The sequence below is a fragment of the Acomys minous genome, assembly GCF_964271855.1.
Source record: "Acomys minous genome assembly, chromosome: 9".
In the NCBI taxonomy this organism is placed as follows: Eukaryota; Metazoa; Chordata; class Mammalia; order Rodentia; family Muridae; genus Acomys; species Acomys minous.
The window spans coordinates 47,106,732-47,128,342 of NC_140490.1; the positions used below are offsets into that span (position 1 = coordinate 47,106,732).

The 21,611-nt window shown below is 44.4% G+C and overlaps 1 long non-coding RNA gene across 1 annotated transcript; it reads right to left on the bottom strand.

The window, feature by feature from the left end:
* Positions 1 to 65: 65 nt before the first annotated feature.
* Positions 66 to 12,613, bottom strand: LOC311604472. The gene is made up of 3 exons (XR_014781506.1): positions 12,183 to 12,613; positions 6,220 to 6,310; positions 66 to 280 (listed from the first exon to the last, which is right to left on the bottom strand). It is a non-coding gene; the product is annotated as an uncharacterized lncRNA (long non-coding RNA).
* Positions 12,614 to 21,611: the final 8,998 nt, after the last annotated feature.

Below are 21,611 nucleotides of genomic sequence, written 5' to 3' on the forward strand. Positions count from 1 at the left end.
TTCCCCTGCTTTGATTATTTTTTTTAAACCTACTTTATTTGGGATTCCAACCCACTCACCCTAGATAGCAGAGAAAGGAGGTTAATACAGACAGCGGAAGCGGATCTTTTGAGACTCAGCTCTTTGGGGTGATTCCACTCTTCCTAGTCAGGATTCCAGAAGATCCACCCGTTAAACAGCAAACAGCAAAAGCAACAGCAGCCAGAAGCTCCAAGCATTCTCTGAAGCGTTTCTCTCCAGGAGCCTCTGGAACTGAAGCAATGAACTGCAAAGCAATGAACTGGAAAGTGATACAAAAAGCCATTGATTTTTGTTATTTGGACTATCTATACTCTCTCATAGTCCGCACAGGATGTTTTGCAAATAGCAAAGACCATGTATTCCCCCCCCCCCCAACTCCCCTGCATGAGGCAGTTCCCTTTCTAGCAGACAAACATCACATGCCATCTCACAAGTCCCTTTCCAGTAGACAAACATTACACGCCCTCACACAAGCGTGTTTCACATCCCATACTTGAGAGCAAAACGAAAATATGCTTACATCCACTATAAAACTGACTCCTCCATGTCGTTTACTTGTAGTGAGAATTTTGGTTTCTTTTAAAAACACAGAAATGTTATAAGAATGTGTCTTCATTTTAATCCCAGGTGGGGGATATGAAGCTGCTTCAGACTGTCCACATAATCTGACTATGATTTGCCTCGTGCTTTAGCAGGGGCATGATTTTTGCCAGCTGCAGATAGTTTTGTTTTGGGTTTTTTTGGTTTGGTTTGGTTTTTTGTTTTTGTTTGTTTGTTTGTTTGTTTTTGTTTGTTTTTGCGGGAAACTCTTCAGAGGGTATATAAATGCCGGGGTTCCAGAGGTGGGGTTCGTTGGTGGTTGGTTGCTATTGGTTTCAGTTTGTCAAGTAGTCACGGGCAAAGAAATGAGAGGAAGAAATTAGATTTCCTGAAGGTGACGATCAAATTTGCCCCCAAGGAACTCGATGTCCCTAATCAGCAGAAAGTAGTCTAACAATCATGTCGCCCCCTTTGCCCTCTACCCTTTTTTCTCTCCTATCTAGAGTTAGAAGGTTGAAAGGGTGGAGTAAGACAGGTGGAGAAGGGTAAAAAAAAAGGAACCCACAAAGTAGCCAAAAGCCAGCTATGTTCTCTAACCTACACATATGCACTACAACACGTGCACACATGTAGACACACACACACACACACAGTGAACTGATAAATAAATCCAACATTAGAGGGCTGAGCAGTTAGCTTATATATGGCTTGGTGCTTCGGTGCTTCTCAGATTTGAACTTGCATGACAATCACCCACCCAGAGGATGTGTTAAAATTCTGATTATAAGCCTAAACCCCAGGACCTGATACAGGGTCTCTAGGAGGTGGAGGGCACAAGATTTGCATTTTTAAGTTCACAAGGGCTGCTGGTGTTGCTCACAGGTCTACTGTGAAGGACGCATGGTGTCCTTGACGGAGCATCTCTGTCTTACACTGAAGAAGTCAATAAACACTCAGCAGCATTTTCATCTCTACACAGATTATCTCCCAAATGACCCCAGCATCTATTTGAGGACTCACAGCTGCCTGCCAGCTCAGCTGGGCACTTATTATGAAAAGCTCAGTTGCCATGGAATTTTATGGGATGGCACCCTGAGAAACTCAGGTTAGGCCCTTCACTGCTATAAAAATTAAAAAATGGAAACTTTTGAGGTAAAAATGCTTGTTGCCAAGCCTGATTGACCTAAGTTGCGTCACCAGGACCCACAGGATAGACAGAGAGAACCAACTCCCATGCGTTGTTGTCTTGACCATCACACACATGAAAATACAAATAAATATTAGCTTTTTAAATTTATAATTTAACTGGGATGAGAGAAGGAGCTGTAATTTTATTTTATTAAATACAATTTCTGGAGTGAAATTCCTTTCCCAAACCACTTATTATGAATGGGGGTGGGGAACACCTTACAAATAATTCTTGAAAAGTGATTAAATGTGTAAATACTAGTATCTGTCAGTCAACATGACAACCCTCACAGGAATTAAGGGATATGTACAAAGCTTTGTGAGTGGGGCTTTTTTGGTTGGTTTGATTGGCTGGTTGAATTTTTGTTGTTGTTGCGGTTTGAGTTTTTGTTTTTGTTTGGTTTGGTTTTTTGTTTTCTTTCATTTTGTTTTGTTTTGATACAAGGTTTCTCTGTGTATCCTTGGCTATCCTGAACTCACTTTGTAGACCAGGCTGGCCTTGAATTCACAGAGATCTGCCTGCCTCTGCCTCCTGAGTGCTGGGATTAAAGGTATGCACTCCCATGCCCAGTTTTTTCCTCTTTTCTTTCTTTCTTTCTTTCTTTCTTTCTTTCTTTCTTTCTTTCTTTCTTTCTCCCCGCCACCCAAGCCTCATCCACCCCACCCCCACCCCCACCCCCACCCCCACCCCCACCCCCATCCCCACCCCACCCCCATCCCCATCTGCACTACCCCTGCCACGAGACAAAATTTCTCTGCATAGTCCTAACTGTCCCGGAACTTATTCTGTAGACCAGGCTGGGATTAAAGGCATGCGCCACCACTGCCAAGCTGGTTTTGTTTGTTTTCTTTTTAATTTGTCTGCTTACAGGCCAATAATCCACTTATAAACTGGGATATCTTTTTTTCCCCGTGCATATCATGCTCAACTCCATTCTTCCATCTTCTAAACCTTTCCCACTATGCCCACCCAAGAAGATACCCCCTTTCCTTTTTGTTTCCATCTAATGGGAGTAATGGACCAACCTGGTTCCATTTTAAGATTAGAAGCCATCTTATTATAAAGTCAGAATGAGTTATTTTCTCTGTAGCCCTCTTAGTATGCCACCCATTCATATAATCAATAGCCCACCACACTGGGAACCTATACACCATTTTATTTCCAATGCTAAAGAATTTGTGGAAGCGGATAATTTGTAAAGCAAAATATTTTTATAACATCTTCCCCAGTTTGTGAAAATTTCAAATCCCGCCCTCCCTCCACCCAGCCCTCCCCCCACCCCACCCCCAAATTCCCTAGGCTGCCTGATGGCCTCCAATACTTCAATCAAGCAGCAGGTGGCACCAAAAACCCATCCTATGAGAGTCATTGCACCTGAATGCTTAGAGACTCTCTGTCAAGGCTTGCCCTCTTAGGTGTCCTTGTCCTCACAGAGATACAGAAGGAGTGACTGAAAATAAACTGATAACCGAACAACATAACCACTGTCAACCATCTGATTTAACACCAGGCGCAAGCCATGTTGCTTCAAGGCAACTTCACGACTTCCCAAGCCTTTAACCTTACGCTGCTCGTTTCCTCAGCTGTTTGTTAATGAAAAATCAAATTTTCATCTAGCCCCTCAAGGGGGTCGTGTGAGTGCCACGTGCCATCCTGCACTCAAACTGCTTTTATTAGCACTCTTCTCCCCACTGGGATCACAGAGCATCTGTAAGGGAAGAGCTGTTCCAAGACATGAGGTGCTTGCGTGCTCCCTTTCCATCCTCAACTACACAACAGAAGGTCAGACAGGCTCAATCCACATCCCTCCAGACACCCTAGCTAGCCAACCATGGGGGTCGGCTTCGGCCTCACGCAGTCATCCCAAGGAACGTATTCCCTTTCATCTCAGGAACTCCCAGTGAAAGAAACCAAAGAAAGATGGTGAAGGGTCGGCCAGTAGCCCCAGCCCGTCCCCTTCTCACACTGAGTGCTTTGTAGCAGCCCTGGGAAAGGACCGTGAAGAACAGAATGACGCTGCCGTGGAAGTGCCTCCAGGGACACAGGGAACTTGTGGGTACTGGTAGCCCTCATGACCCGCTGATAGACACGAAGAAGAAGAGAACTGAAAAGGCTGTCTCAGTCCCGCAGTACTCTCTCCTGGATGCTTCTGAACGCACAACACAAATGGTACCCTTTGCTGAACAAGGCTGACTGTAATTTTCACTTACCTCAAATTCAACCTTAGACCTTAAGTATCTGGAAGAAAAAAAAAACCTGAACTGGGGAAAGAAAGGGGGTTCTGGGGAGTGAAGAAATCTAGTGAGCACCCCATGTTATGTTTGTTTTGTGTTTGGTTCTTGACACTGTGTCTTACTCTGTGGCTCAGGATGGGCCAAACTCACTATATGTCCCATGCTGGCTTCAAACTCAGAGAACTCCCCCTACCCTGGGTCCTTCCTCCCTTAGCTTAGAATCATGGGAGGAAGTCACCACACCTGCCTCAAAACCTTGTTCTTGGTGCCAGACTACCTGAGCCCCCCTCCATGTGGCAGGTATGAAGCTGCTGTCCGTCCTCTCCTACGGCTTACCACACTTGTCAACACTGGCTTCTCCCCTTGGACAGCTTTCCCAGGGTTCCCATGTAGTTTACTGCACAGCAGCTGTGCCTTCCTGAGTCCTCAGCACCAACATGCATCCTCGCTGGGGACAGCGCAAGGCCACTGGAGAGAGCATTTGCTCCACAACAAGTGTTGAGCCCAGTCTTCTTTTCTGTGTGAGAATTTATAGTAAAGGAGTAAAGAAGACATAAGCTGGGATGGAAAACCACTAACAAGAACTAAGTGTGGTGTCATCTGCTTGTAGTCCCAGCTCTAAAGAGGAGAGACAAGGGAGATCAGGAGTTCAAGGCCAGCCTCAGCTACATAGTAAGTTTGAGACCAGCCTGGCCTACAGGAGATCCTCCCTGATTAAAAACAAAAACAAACCAACAAAATAAGCAAATAAATAAGAGTTACAAACAGAGCCAGGTGCGGTAACAGATGCCTGTAATCCCAGCACTCAGGGAGATAGAGGCAGGTGGTTCTCTGTGAGTTCAAGGCCAGCCCGGTCCACAAAGCAAGTCCAAGACAGCCAAGTATACACAGAGAAACCCTGTCTCAGAGGGAAAAAAATAATTACAAACACATACTTGGGTGGGCCACCTTCTTATGTGCGTTGTGGGCTGTGGTCCCTCTAAGTATCCCTTCAAAACCTACATAAAATGCTTTTGAATGAGAACAGGGAGAGCAGCCATGGCTCTTTGGGGGCACTCTACCTCCCTGCCACCATATACATACAGTTATGCCCCCTATCTGGAAATGACTTCCACAGAAGCTATACAAATCATCAATAAGACATGAAACTCATCTAGTCATCCTTAATAAGGAAGGACACAGCAGGACACCTTGTCTGTTCAAAGATGAGGCATAACAGCCTACTTGCATAGCCAGAGAGGGGTGCTGGGGCTAATGACAGCATTCCTTGCATGCAAATAAAGGGTTAATGCTTGCACCAATCATTGCACAGCTCTCATGCAAATGAAGGTGTGGTTTTTTTACACCAATCACACCAGTCCTTCCTTCTGCAAAGACAACAGGGAAAGTGCTCTGTCTTTGGCCTTGATAGAAATGGTTGCAGGATCATCTAAGTTCACTGAGGCTTTTGATAGCGAAGTTTCACACAAACTGCTTGGCACAACCCTGGCTGAAGTTGCACCCTTAGGAGGAGCCAGTGAAATCAGCAGCAATTGTTGTGTGGTTTCCTGAAGACATCCATGAAGTGTTCTGAACATCGGGGACTGACATAGGGCAGTCCTGCTGGCAGTTTGGCTGACAGTCCTTTTTATTCGAGGCAGCCAGGGCAGAGATAGATCATCCAAAAGCTGATGATGAGGGAACCAAATTGTCCGTCTCTCGTGAACACTGGGTGTGTTTACAACGAGGCTTGAAAATATGGCCATTTTAACAGATTATGTCTATGCTATAGCAATGATGTATCACGTCTTCTCAATGCCCCAGGGAAACCAAGGTGGGGTAGGGTAGGTGTCCTATACTCTGACTTGCCATGAGAGATGATCTGGAATTTGGAGGCTGGAAGAAAATCCAAAAATCTCACCTGACTCCTTACCTCAGGATACCAATAGAAGCTGGGTGGAAGTTATCCCTGTTTGGATGCCCCTGTTGTCTTAGCCTCACGGCAGAGGCTTTCTTGGTCTCTCGGCTATTGAGGAAGCTTTAATGAATAGATAGTTCCTCACAAAACATATCCTCGATTGTTCTTTATCTTCCATACTCTTGAGGTAATTCTTAGTATGTGGAACAGCAGCGCTTCCACAAGAAGTTTCCTGACACTGGTCATCACGTTGCTTTCCTTTTGGGTACACTGAATCCCTCTCACATTCTCTGCCCCCTGAAACACCTCACACCCCGCCTCCCACCCACAATACTTACCACAATGCTAAAGACAGTTGCTGCTGAGCACTGCCTAGACAAGTCGGGGCTTCATTCTCTCTCCGGAAGTTTGGGAACACAATTCAGAGCCCTGAACAAAACACAACCTGAGCTTTGCTGATTAAGAGGGTTTTATCCTATCCTAGTTTCTAAGCTTTGTTTGTTATCACCAGATCTGCTACTCTGTTTGTTAGAGATGTGAAACAAAAGCCACCCCTGCCTGTGAACCATGGCTTATCAAATTCCCAGCATTTTGATAAAATAGCAGGTGATCTTCAAAGGTAGTCTACTAAAAATAAAGTAAAAGTACAGTACATTTCTAAAAGACTTTCCACCTTCCAGCTGGGACACAGTCACCAGAGCCCTCCCTGGATGACGATGTAAGAAGCCCTGAAATATATCCAACATTTTAGATAACGGTTAAAAGACAGAAGCCAGTGGCCCTTGCCTTACTTATGCAGGTCTGGAATCATGAAAGTTGGACTAGACAATCTCCACATCCTTCCTGCCTTCCTTCCTTCCCTCCCTCACCCCTCCTTCCTTCCCTCCCTCCTTCCTTCCTTCCTTCCTTCCTTCCTTCCTTCAACAAGTCTCTAATTCCACTTGGTCATGTGGATAGACATATTGATATGACTTTGGTTGCTTCTACCCAGGAAAGACGTCAATATGATAGACTGTCCTGGAAAATAAACTACTTAAGAAACTCAACATTGGGCCTTCCATGATGGCAGTGCCCAGCACACATTGGTGCCTGGGTAGCATGAGGTTAAGCTTAGTCACTTCAGAGCAATTGTGAGGTCCTGCTGCTGACTTTGGAACAGGTGTTTCCCTGCTTCCTGGAGAATGCTGGGACTACCCACCTTCCTGAGGAGAGATCCCAGACTCCAGGAGTGCCTAGCCTCCATCCTCCTAGCACTCCCCCCAACCCCCAAGCTCTACCAGTCTGCTCAAGGAGGGATCCAAGCCAAAGGGATACACAAGCCCAGGCTCCTGTCCACGGCTCTATCTGCCTAATTGAGGAGACTTGCCAGACCTCAGGACCATGCAGATTAGACACCTCAAGCCCAACCCCAAGTCCCTGCCCATGGATCCAACTGGAACACAGCCGACAGAGGAGAGCTGTGGGCTATTTGCTGAGATCCAGCCTCCAACCCACAGCCCTACCCTTCGTCCTGAGAAAGGCTACCAATCCCCAGGAATATCCAGCCTCTAGACAGGGCTCTTCTCACCTTCTCAAGAAGTCCAGAGGCAACAGGAACAACCAGCCAACACCAAGGACAACCAGATGGCTAAAGGTCAATGTAGGAACACAACCAACATGAGCCAGGGCAAAATGGTACCACAACAATGCAGTTATCCTACTACAGCAAGCCCTGGTTATCCTAACATAGATGAAACACAAGAAATTGACCCTAAATCTATTCTTATGAAAATGATTGAGGCCTTTGAAGAGTAATTTAATAAATCCCTTAAAGAAATACAGAAAAATACAATCAAACAGCTGAAGGAAATTAATAAAATGGTCCAAAACCTGAAAATGAAAATAGAAACAATAAAGAACACACAAACTGAGGGAATCCTGGGGGTGGAAAACTTAGGGAAGAGAACAGGAAAAGTGTAAGCATCACTAAAAGAGCAAAAGAGATGAAAGAGAGAATCTCAGGCAATGAAGATACAGTCAAAGGAATCTGTCAAAGAAAATGTTAAATCTAAAAAGTTCCTGGCTCAAAATCCCCAAGAAATCAGGGACACTGTGAGAAGATAAAACCTAAGAATAATAGGAATAGAAGAAAGAGAAGATTCCCAGCTCCAAGGACCAGAAAATATCTTCAACAAAAATCATAGAAGAAAATTTCCCCAACTTAAAGAAAGAGATATCTATAAACATACAAGAGGTTTATAGAATGTTAAATAGATTAGACCAGAAAAGAAAATACTCCTACCACATAATAATCAAAGCACTCAGAACTAAGAAAGAATATTAAAAGCTCCAAGGGGAAAAGGCTAAGTAAGATATGTATAAAGGCAGACCTATCAGAATTATACCTGACTTCTCATCAGAGATGCTAAAAGCAAGAAGGGCCTGGGCAGGACTATTGCAGACCCTAAGTAACCCAGACTACTATATCAAGCAAAACTTTCAGTCACCATAGATAGAAAAAACAATGTATTCCATGATAAAAATCAAATTTAAACATTACCTATGCATAAATCAAGCCCTACAGAAGATACTAAAAGAAAAAGTCCAACCCAAGGAGGTTAACTACACCCAAGAAAACACAGGAAATACATAACTTCACTGCAGCAAAAATAGAAAAAGAGAAGTGCACACACACAACACCACTAACATCAAAATAACAGAAAATAATAAGCATGGGTCATTAGTATCTTTCAATATATCAATGGACTCAATTCCCCCATTTAAAAAAAAAAACACAGGCTAACATAATGGATGTGAAAACAAGATCCATCATTCTGCTGCATACAAGAAACACACTTCAGCAACAAAGATAGACATTTCTTCAGAGTGAAAGGGCCGGAAAAAGGTTTTCAAGCAAATGGACCCAAGAAGCAAGTTGGAGTAGCTATTCTAACATATAATAAAATAGACTTTCAACCAAAACTAATTAAAAGAAATGGGAAAGTATACTTCATAGTCATCAAATGAAAACTCCACCAAAATGATATCTCAATTCTGAACATCTATGCCCCAAATACAAAGTCAATCACATTTGTTAAAGAAACACTAGTAAGGCTTAAATCACTCATCAATCACCACTATTAATAGTGGGAGACTTCAACACCCTTCTCTCACCAAGGACATGTCATCGAAACAAAACTAAACAGAGAAATAATGAAACTATCATAAATCAAATGGGCCTAAGAGATATCTATAAAACTTTTCAACCAAACACCAAATAATATATCTTCTTCTCAGCCACCTCATTGGAACCTTCTCCAAAATTGACCACATAGTTGGTCACAAAGCAGGCTTCAATTGGTATTTATCAAATCACATGGATTAAGGCTGGACTTCAACAACAGAAACAACAGAAAGTCTACACATTCATGAAAACTGAACTGCTTTTTACTCAGTGACCACTGAGCCAGGGAAGAAAGAAAGAAAGAAAGAAAGAAAGAAAGAAAGAAAGAAAGAAAGAAAGAAAGAAAGAAAAGACTTCCTAAAATTCAATGAAAACAAGGCACAACATACCCAAACTTATGGGACACAATGAAAGCAGTGCTGAGAGGAAAGTTCATAGCACTAAGTGTCTTTATAAAGAAATTGGAGAGATCTCATATCAGCAATTTAGCAGCACACCTGAAAGCTCTAGAATAAATAGAAGGAAACACACTTAGAGGAATAGGCGTCAGGAAATAATTAAACTCAGGGTTGAAATCAATAAATTAGAAACAAAGAGAACAATACAAAGAATCAACAAAACCAAAAGCTGGTTCTTTGAGAAAATCAAAAAGATAGACAAACTCTTAGCCAAACTATTTAAAAGGCTGAAAGACAATAACCAAATTAACAAAATCATAAATGAAAAGGGGAATATCACAGCAGACACTGAGGAAATCCAAAGAATTATTAGGTCTTACTTCAAAAGCTTGTACTCCACAAAATCTGAAAATCTAAATGAAATAAACAATTTTCCTGAAAGATTCTACTTATCAAAGTTAAATCAAGATCAGAAGAACAAATTAAATAGTCCTATAACCCCTAAGGAAATAGATGCAGTCATTTAAGTCTCCCAACTAAGAAAAGCTGTGGGCCAGATAGTTTCACAGCAGAACTCTACCAGACTTTCAAGAAGAGCTAATACCAATGCTCCTTAAACTATTCCACAAAATAGAAATAGAAGGAACATTGAAAAATCCATTCTTTGAGGCCATAGTCATCCTGATAGCTAAGCCAAACAAAGACCAAACAAATAAAGAGATTTTCAGACCATTTTTCCTTAAGAACATTTATGCAAAAATAATCAATAAAATTCTTGCAAACCAAATCCAAAAACACCAAAAGCATCATTCACCACAATCAAGTAGGCTTCATCCCAAGGATACAGGGGTGGTTCGATATATGAGAATTTATTGATGTAATCCACCATATAAACAAACTGAAAGAAAAAATATGATCATCTCATTAGATGCTTTGAAAAGCCTCTGACAAAGTCCAACACCCATTCATGTTCAAAGTCTTGGAGAGATTAGAGATATAAGGCGCATACCTAAATACAATAAAGGCAATATATGGCAAGCCATCATCAAATTAAATGGAGAGAAACTCAAAGCAGTCCCACTAAAACAGCTACCCACTCTCTCCATATTTCTTCAATATAGTACTTGAGGTCCTAGCTAGAACAGTAAAACAAGTAAAGGAGATCAAGGGAATATAAATTGGAGAGGAAGACATCAAAATATCACTATTCACAGATGATATGATAGTATATATAAATGACCCCCAAAATTATACCAGACAAGTTCTACAGTTGATAAGTACCTTCACCAAAATGAATACAAAGTTAACTAAAAAAAAAAAATCAATATCTGCCAGGCATGATGGTGCATACCTATAGTCCCAGCACTCAGAGAAGCAGAGGCAGGCAGATCTCTGAGTTTGAGGCCAGCCTGGTCTACAAACCCTAGCTGTGGAGGACATGGAGACTAAGGAGGCCACCTCCCAGTCAGGCAGGACTTCAAGTGGAGGGAGGGGACACCAACCCACCCACAAAGCCTTCTACCCAAAATTTACCCTGCCTACAAGATGAGTAGGGATATAGATGGAGCAGAGCTTGAGTCCAGAACAGAAGGCTGCTATACAGAGAAACCCCCATCTTGAAAAACTGAAAAAAAAAATCAGTAGCCCTCCTGTCTTCAAAGGACAAACAGGCTAAGAAAGAAATTAGGGAAACAACACACGCCCTTCTCAATAGCCACATATAATATAGAATATCTTGATATAATTCTAACCAAGCAGTGAAATACCTGTTTGACAAGTTTCTGGAGAAAGAACTTAAAGAACATATCAGAAGATGGAAAGATCTCCCATGCTCGTGCATCAGTAGAATTAACATGGTAAAAAAAATTTTACAGACCTTAAAAAAACAATTCTCAACTTCATATGGGAAAAAAAACCACAAGAATAGCTAAAATAATCCTGTACTATAAAAGAACTTCTGGAAATATCACCATCCTTAATTTCAATACAGAGCAATAGTAATAAAAATGGCATGGTACTAGTATGGAAATGGGCTGGTTGATCAATGGAATCAAATGGAAATCCCAGAAATACACTGATACATCTATAGGCACTTGATTTTTTTTCCCTCAAAATTTTGTTATGAGTTGTTTTGTTTTGTTTGTTTTTCAAGATAGGGTTTCTCTGTGTAGCCTTGGCTGTCCTGGACTCACTTTGTAGACCAGGCTGGCCTCGAACTCACAGTGATCCGCCTGCCTCTGCCTCCCGAGTGCTGGGATTAAAGGTGTGCGCCACCACTGCCCAGCTACGAGTATTTTTATTAAAGGGACAGCAATGTCACTTGATGTTCAGGTAACATCTATGGCTTTTTATGATAATGGAAAGAAAAAAAACCATAAAAACAGGAAAAAGCTGCTACCCACAACAGGAAATCAAGAACAATTTGGATGTTTGTTCTTTTGCAGAGGTAGTCTTAATTTTTCATTAACATTTTCCCTTCCTTTGTGTTTCGGGGGACCGTGGTTATGGCCAGCAGCACTGGAGAAATCAAGGGCACAAGCACACATCTCAGATGTGATACCTGTTCAGAATCCAACTTAGGAGTTGTTCCAAGCCCAAGCTGTAGCCTCCATGAAAACGTGTACCATATTTTCTCTGATCTGGTTACCAGTAATAAGAAGTGGGGTCCAGCCCTTCCCTTTATGGCTTTCTAGAATTTCTTCACTATCCCAAGGGCACATCGAACCTCCCACAATCTCACCAACGTTCGGCATCAAAACATAAACAGATTCGGTGAGTCAAGGATCCTCAGGACAGTGCTGCATGTAGGAGGACTTGATCTCCATAGGAAACTGATACAGCAGGATCGGTTCGTTAATGGTGTCTGTCATCAGTCTCTCAGGGGCTTTGGCAATATCATCTCTAAATCCATAAAACGTCCCATCTTCTTTCCTTACATCGTGCTCCTTCAGCCACTCAATAACATCCAAATAGTTCATCCATTGGAAGGGCCGTTTGGGGGTTTTAAAGATCAGGTTGAGGTCATACACTATGCTCCTTGCTGGTGACTTCAAGATTCTGTCTACCATGTCACAAACTAGGTCCTCTACAGGGTTCCGGAAGTCCTCAAAAGTCAGGAAAGGACACTTGGCTTCCACATGAGTGAATTTGGCCAGGTACCTCCATGTTCTGGACTGCTCAGCCCTGTCTGACTGGGCAATGCAGAAAGCATCTCCCAAGGTGGAGAAGCACTTAAAGAAATGTTCAACATCCTTAGCCATCAAGGAAATGCAAATGAAAACAATGCTGAGATTCCATTTTACACCTATCAGAATGGCTAAGATCAAAAACTCAAGTGACAGCACATCCTAGCAAGGACATGGAGCAAGGGGAACACTCTTCAATTGCTGGTGGAAGTGCAAATTTGTACAACCACTTTGGAAATCAGTCTTCTCAGAAAATTAGGAATAGATCTATCTCAAGACCCAGCTATACCACTCCTGCACATATATCCAAAGGATGCTCTACCTTACTACAAGGACACTTGCTCAACTATGTTCATAGCAGCTTTATTGGTAACAGCCAGAAACTGGAAACAACCCTGATGTCCTTCAACCAAAGAATAGATCAAGAAATTTTGGCACATTTACACAATGGAATACTACTCAGCTATTAGAAACAAGAAGATCATGCAATTTGTAGGCAAACGGATGGAACTAGAAAAGGTCATCCTGAATGAGGTAACCCAGACCCAGAAAGACACACATGGTATGTACTCCCTTATAAGTGGATATTAGCCACTTAGTACAGGATAAGCATACTATGATGCACAGACCCAAAGAAGATAAATAGCAAGGAGAACCCAAGGGAAGATGCTTGAATCCCACTCACAAGGGGAAATAGAATAAATATCAGAAATGGATGGAGAGCAAGAACTGTAGGGAGAGGGTGTGGGGAGGGGAACATGGGTAGGGATCAGATGTGGGCAGAGTGGTTGTGGGAGGCAAGAGGGCTGGGAGAGAGAAGGGAAACTGAAGGAGAGGGCATCTCTGAGGCAAGCTTGAGATCTGTGACTGGGTAGGCTCCTAGGAGGATGTAGTGGTGACTCTTGCTGAGATTCCTGGCTGCAGGACACATGGAGATGGAAGAGGCCACCTCTTAGCCAGGCAGGACTTCCGGTGGAAGGAGGGAACACTAACCCACCCACCAAGCCTTCTACCCAATTTTACCCTGCCCTCAAGATGTGCAGGGATATAGATGGAACAGAGATTGAAGAAATGGCCTACCAAGGACTGGTCCAACCTGAGACCCACCCCATGGGAGAGAGCCAACATCTGACACTGTTAACAATACTCTGCTGTGCTTGCAGACAGGAGCCTAGCATAATTGTCCTCTGAAAGGCTCCACCCAGAAGCAGATCAAAACAGATGCTGAGACCCACAGCCAAACATTAGGCGGAGCTCAGGAAGTCTTGTGAAAGATGTAGGGGAAGGATCGAAGGTCCCGGAGGTGACAAGACCTCCTCAGGAAAACCAAGATAGTCAACTAACAGACCCGTGGGGCCTTACAGAGACTGAAGCACCAACCGAATAAAATGCATGGTGCACTTAAGTCCCTGACACATATGTAACTGATGGACAGTTTGGCCTTCATGTGTGTCCCTAGCAAATGGAGCAGAAATTATCTCTGACGTGGACTCGGTGGCCTGCTTTTGGATCACTTCCCCCTAACTGGCCTGCCATGACTGGCTTCAATAGAAGAGGATGCACTTGGTCCTGATGAGACTTGATATACTGGGGTGGGTTGGTATGGTGTGGGTTGCATTCCCCTTTTCTGAGGAGAAAGGGGGGGAGGGGGAAGACGGTGGAAGGGTGGCCCCACATGGAAAAGAGTTGGAGGGGGCTGCGATAGGGATGCAAAATGAATACATAAATAATTAAACTTTAAAAAGGAACTCAGTGTTGCAAAACAGGGTTATCCTTGCTGCATTTTTTTCCCCAGTATCTGCTTCACTTGGAGGAAGTGCCTCAGAAACCTCAGTGGTCACTGTCTATTGCTGAGGCTGTGGGATTCTTTCTAAAGGGCCCACGCAGTGTCTTGAGAGCACCCCAACAAAGGCCTGTCCTGAAGCTGACTCAGAAGGCTCTTGCCCTGTTCAAACTCCTACACTGTTTCCCTTGCAACATTCTTTACAAAGATTTAACTAGAGCCCAGCCCTGCTTATCTTAGATGTGTGTTCCAAGGCTTGTTTTTTCCTGGTACAGAGATGGAAAAATAAAGAAACCACTCCTCCGAGTCACCGCTGCTGTACCTGTGTGTCTTCCTGAGTTAGGAAAAAGTGAGAGAGAGAGAGAGTGAGAGATAAGGGATGAAGTAAAAGATGACTTGATGTGTTAGTCAGCTTCCCATCGGTGCATCAGATGCCTGGACTGTTACAGAAGAGATGTTTATTCCCGCTCATGGATATGGGGGTTTCGGTCTATGATCAGTAGACTCTCTGGACTTTGGGTGTTTCCTCTGGAGTTAGGGTGCTCCCTTTGGACTTAGGGTGAGGTAGGCTATCATGGTAGGGCTGGTTAGCAGGGCAATACTCCTTACTTCATGGCCAGGAAGTTAATGAGAGACAAGACCCCACAGCCCACAACCTCCTTTCAAGGTCCACTTCCCACTAGGCCCTACCTCTTAAAACCTCCACCATTTCCCAATAGCGCCAAGCAAGGGACCAAACTGTTACCACAGGGACTCTGGGGAAATGCTTAAAAGTCAAACTATAACACATGAGAAATAAATAGAAAAAAATGAGGAGGGGAGAAAGCATCAATAAAATGGTGAGCTAGGAAGGAACGAAAATATGACCTCTACACATCCCATATTAGAGCAGTCAGAACAGCTGTGTGGTTTGCGGCCTCTGTGCACCTCATATACATCCAAGAGGTTTCACGCATGAATCCACAAATGAGTGCACTCTGACTTTAAATGCAAAGCTTACCAGGCATGATGAAGATGCTGAAGTCAGCGTGGCCTTAGAGGAGCTGAAGGAACCCAAAGGATACCGTCTCCCCACAGCAAAGCTGAGGGAGGCAGATGCTGAGGTACCCTTGACCTTTCCCGGCAGGATTAAGGTCATCCGAAGGTTACAGGGTCAGAGTCTGTGCCCCATCCCAGCCCCCCAGCTCACATCTTATAGCTCATCTCCTGAGCCCCTAGTGTGGTAATGTTAGAAGTGAGGTCCTTAGGAAGGTTTGAAGGAGGTTGTGAGGATGAGACGGTGACAATGAGGCAGATGTTGTTATAAGAAGAGTCCTCTTCGAAAGGTCACATGAGCACACAGTGAGACAGCATTCACCTATATGCCTAGAGAAGGGCCTTAAATGAAGCCCCCACTGTGGATGCCTTGAGTTTAGATTTCCCAGTCTCCAGAGGCAGGAGTGATGGCTTCCGTTGTTTCAGCCATTTCACTAACGCAGACTGAGAAGTCATGGCACCAGCGGTGGTCACAGTCCATCCCCGAAGAGCTATCGTGCAAAGACATCTTGAGTTGCAAATTTAACTAACACCTGTTGTGTGCCTGGGGAGACACGAGCAAACATGGATTTGCCCCCAGAGAAGGCACTGACAACAGACCCAAGAAAGGATCCCATCCTAGATGAATAAGCCAGTGAGTTTATCGAGGTTACCTAAAGCAGCATAGACAACTGTGTCCCTGCAAAGCCCACACCAGCATGGGTGGTGACTCACAAAAGCTGCACTCACTCCTGGGGCTCCCTAGCCGACTTGCCACCAGAGTCACCTCTCCCGGTTACATTTGTCATGGCTCAGGTGAACAGGGATCCGCAAGTCGTGTACAGCAGCTTCCTGAACCTTGTAAGTTTGATTTACTTCCTGGACCTTCTGAGTTTCACTTGCTTCAAGGATCTTAAGAACATCCCTCCTCCCCTCCAATGCTTCGGTTCATTAGGAGGAAGTAGCTACTTGGTAGCACCACCAAGAAGTTGAAACAAGCCATGAGAGTCATTATTGAGTTGGGTTTTTCAAGATTAGCAGGCTTTCCCATTCTTCAATTGTTCTACACGGGCAGTCCTTCACAGACTACATGATGGTGAAGGAGAGAGGAAAAATGAGCCTTAACATGAACTAAATCTTAGTTAGGATTTCTATTGCTGTGAAAAGACACCATGGCCACAGCAACTCTTATAAAGGAGAACATTTAACTGGGGCTGGCTTACAGTTCAGAGGTTTAGTCCATTATCATCATGGCGGGAAGCATGGTGGCATGCAGGCAGACATGGGGCTGGAAAGGGAGCTGGGAGTTCTACATCTGGATCTGCAGGCAGCAGGAAGAGCAAGTAAGCCACTAGGCCTGCCTTGAGCTTCTGAGACCTCAAAGCCTGCCCGCCCCAAAAAGGGCAAAACAGACCACACCTACTCCAACAAGGCCATACCTCCTAATAATGACACTCACTAGGAGCCTATGGTGGGGGGATGGCAGGGCAGCGCATCTTCATTTAAACTGCCACAGGAGGTATTAGATTACATAGGAATAAGAAACTCTGCCTCTGTTCTAGAAGAACAGAGCTAAAACTGTACTGATTTCTGCTTTTTGTAAACCTGCTTGCCCCTCCCTCTTTTCTGGACTGGAGCATGGCTAGCAGGTTCTGTTTGCTGAAGACAAAACTGTCTTAACCAGAAACCTGCACATTTCAGCCCCATAAAATTTTCTCAGCTTTGAGAAAGGTCTCTTTCGGGTGGGCATGGAAAGACCACTCTAGGATGGTCAGGGGTCACACAGACAAGATTATGACCAGGCCTAACCCTATATAAACCATGAAATAGTTCTGACTGAGGCTGGGCCTCTTTAAGCAATAGCTAAAGGCTGCAGCTTGAGCTAGTTAAAGCCATTTTCCCTTATCTCTGAATGTTAAACCTTTTTTGTTGGAGGAGGGTCTGAGTTTCTCTGACTGTTGCAGCCACACATCCCCACACCCTGTGGTGGCACTAACCCACACACCAACATTGATTTTTTTTTTCATTTCTATTCTCCCTATTGTAAGCATGCCCAATTCATTGTCAACCTCCACAAATGCCTAGCATAATACTTGTAAGTAATAGGGAATCCATAAACATTTGATTTGTTGGCCAGTAGAGATCCCCAAGTTTTCTGGTCACACAAAGAGAGCTGATCCATCAGTGATGGCTTGGGTCTGAGAGATGTCTGCTGTGCTCTATGATCGGGGGGCAATTACTGCACTCATCTGTCTAGCACTTCACAGCACACAGAGTGGCTTCAAATAGAATGTTCCTGAAGGTTCCTTTCCACGGGTCTAGAGAGTGTGACCTGCAGTTGAGACCTACAGTGGCACCCAGACACTTCTGTGTGAGGACGCCTTGGTCACTGGGTGATTTCATTAGAAGTAGTGGCACCTTTAGAGGGCAGAGTCTAGTTGGAGGGTTGCATCAACTTTAGGAGATTGGGCCTGGTTGAAGGGCTGTGCGCCCTTGGAGGAGAAACTGGGATACAGCCTATTGCTTCCCGGCCACTGCCAAGCAAACAAAGTGGCTTTGCTCTACCATGCGCCCCTATATGTTGGCTCTGCCTCACTAACACCCAGGGTGTGGACTGAAACCTCTAAAGTTAAGGGCCAAGATAGAGCCTCCCTCTTTTCCTCCCCCTAGGCTCTTTCTTCCTGAACTTTTGTCACAACCACGGAAAGCTGTCTACAATGGTGCCTCGCAGAGCGGACGGGACCACAAAGCCCATCCCATCACACATCACCTCTTCTCTCTCCACATCCTTAAACACCACATGGCTGACTCTATCTGGCCCATCAGTGGTAAGGTAAGAGAGTGCTGGCTGGGAAAGCAGTATTTACTCACAGGTGGAGCTCTCTGAGAAAAATCTCTTCACTCAACCTCACAAAGCAGATATGATCTACTTCCTCATAGTCAACCCATGAGCCAGAGCTACACTGGGGGCTCTGGTAGGTGGGAAGGTTCCAGAAGCAGAATGTACTGTGGGTGTAGCCTTATACTGCAACAGAGCCCGGGGCTCTGAGGGACTCAGCCAGTTTGCCAGTCTGCAAGTTTGGGGCTCAAGGCGTACACTGAGACTGATTGTTCTTTTAATAAGAGGTTTATTAGAAGACATGTCGATGCAATAGACAGGTAGACAGCAGTATGATAGGGACCAGATGTGCGCTCTCTCTCTGTCTCTCTCTCTCTGTCTCTCTCTCTCTGTCTCTCTCTCTGTCTCTCTCTCTGTCTCTCTCTCTGTCTCTCTCTCTGTCTCTCTCTCTCTCTCTCTCTCTCTCTCTCTCTCTCTCTCTCTCTCTCTCTCTCTCTCTCTCTCTCTCGTCCAAAGTCCTTGTTGCTAGGGGTAACCAGTGAGTACTCAGTTAAAGAATGTCAGATGATCAATAAACATCTCTGTAGCTGTAACATGGGGTGTTCAGCGTAGGGAAGGCTGGAATCTAGAGAAACAAGTTACTTTCTTTCTAGGATCCAAGTCACTGTAGTTTGGAGAATTGTCATGGTTCAACCAAAATAGAGGAGCTTTATGAAATGCCATAGCCCTGGCTTAGCAAGAACCAGGCAGCATTTTTGAGAAAAATAAAGGATAACAGTGTCCTTGGCCTGAGGGGAGTATGGAACAGGGGTAAAGGGATGATGGAAATCTTCTGTCTAAAGCTACAAGCCAGTATCCAAAGTGTTACTCACAGAGTGCTAACACTCGCAGCCTACCCCACTTTGCAAGGTTCTGTTTGGCTTTGTAACAATTAAACTAACAAATGACTATAAAAGAAGTCAATATTGCTCTCCTCTTAGGCATGGAAGACCTGCTTCGTGAAACATTAGGATTTTATACATAACATTGTGCTAGGTCTTCCTGGAAAATGGACTATCACTCTATTAATAAAGTTTCTTTTTTAAGTTTTGCCATAGCAGCAGCCATTGGTGCTTTCTTCCTTTCTAGAGTCAGTGCTTTGATTAAAAAAAAAAAAAAAAACAGCAGTGTTTGTTTTGCTAGCGCTGCTGTGCAGGCTGGATTCTGGCCTAGGGACCATGACTATATAAGCATAGAGGAGGTGGGCCTTAGGGAGTTGCCAACCAATCACTGTGGGGGTTCCTTCCTGGTGGTACAGGAATCCTGCCCACTTCCTTAAAGACACCTCTTAAGACTGCTAATGTGGCAGGAGAATGAAGACTGAAGAAAGCTACAGCAAGATGACTCTAAGAAATAAGCCAGCTGGCAACAACAACAACAACAACAACAACAACAACAACAAAGGCTAGAAGCCCTTCCCTGTCTGGCTTCACACAACAGATGGAGCATGCTCAGAAGAGTCTGCTCTATTCAAAGCTGGAGAAAAGTGAGCACCACTTAAAGGTCTGATTGAAGGATCACCTGCTAGTTGGACAGCACTTTTTGGACTTTTCTCTCAGCTCACTAGCTTACCCCCATTCTTGGAGGGCTTTCTTTTTCTCAATAAACTGTGTCTGTCTCCATTTCTAACCACGTTTCCTTCAACCATTTCTTTGTGCTGGCATGAAAGAACCTAGACACTCCAGCAAGTGGCCTGAGATTCAAATCTGTGACTAAAATACTAGGATATAGCCAACACCATACCTAGGATAATGTCTGGTGGATAATATTATCTAGCAAATGTACCTTCCTGCCCCATGAACACCCCCAACATCAGGTCACCACCTTCTACACGGCTTACAAGATCGCCTTTGCATTTCCCCACTGTACCTAGGGTATGTTTGGTTGAGCTGGAGTCTGCTGTGTGATTCCAGCCAAGACAGATGGTCGACATAATTTTTCAGAAATGCTGGTCTCCAAAACTACAAGAAACAGAGATCCACACTTGAGCATTCTTCGCCGTGGCTTGCGCACGAGTAGCAGGCTAAGAAAGACGATGTGATAGGTCAATGTTTTCAGTGCTTTCAAGGGCTCTGAAAAATACCAAAGTGGAGGGAAGACCATAACTCAAAACATAATAAAGGGAATGGGTCCCCATTCTAGCCTGGTCTCTAAAGCACCCTCAAAACAGAAAACCCACCACTCTCCACCCAAACAGCAGAACGGCACTGCCCAGCAGACTTAGCCACAATCCAGTACCATACAGCTGCCTTCGTTTGCATGGTGGGAATTGCATGATGGGAAATAGCAAGCGCAGTTGCTCACCCATCAGAACTGAACATCAATGAGACAGCCCTTGCAAGCTTGGCAGGATTTACACTACTGAAAACTGCTTCCAGTGTGTTTCACCCTTGCAGCTTATAGCCATGGGCAACTGGTTTTCCTGTTACTTTAAAGAATAAAGAATAACGTTGCTCAATGGAACACGTGAACAAAAAGAGAGTAGCTCTTCGAGGAGGCCAAAACCCAAACCCCTAACCCGGCTAGCAAGCAAACTTAACTAAGACTTCTCCTCTATTCTGGAAGTAAGTGGTGACTGTGTCTCATCCCATAGGTGGGAGAGCTGGACTGTGTTGTCCGACACTATTGGCTAATCAGTGCCAAGGAGCAAGGAAAGGTCTTGGAAATGAGTCCTTGCCAGGCTAACTGTCTTTGACAGAAAAACAAAAAACGTTCTCACGCCTCCACGCCCCTGCTCTCTATGAATGTGCTAACTAACACGTTTTCTTTCTCCTCCGGTCCAAAGTGTGAATTCTTTCTCCAACCAGCTAATATTCCTCCACACTGTTAGTTTCTGATCTTAACCAATGAAAGCATCCCCCGTTCCTTCTTCCCCCATCTGACTGCTCATTCCTGTAATCAGGGGATTTCCATGGTGCCCAGTACTTACTAGTACTCAGTAAATACCAACAAGGAGACCAGAAGAAAAATCCCCTGCCCTTTTCCTGCCTTAGCTTTAAGTGGCAAAGGTCAAAGCCTTTGTCTTCTGCGCATTCCTGTGGAAATGACCCTCCGTGTCCTCTTCCACTTCCCTAGGGCGGAGCAACCCCCCGTTTCCTGACTCACAATGGCCAGGTGCTACACTAAGAAAGGGTGACTGTCCACTCAGAAACCCCAGGGAAGCAAAGCCAGTCTCCAGGGGCTCTCAGCAGAGAAACCTAAAGACCTTGGAGGGAGCCATTTTCTCTAAGACTGTCCAGTCCTTTGCCTATTGTCCCTGATGCCACCTGCCACTCTCTGGCCAGGTAAGTTCTTTCCTGACCACCTCCC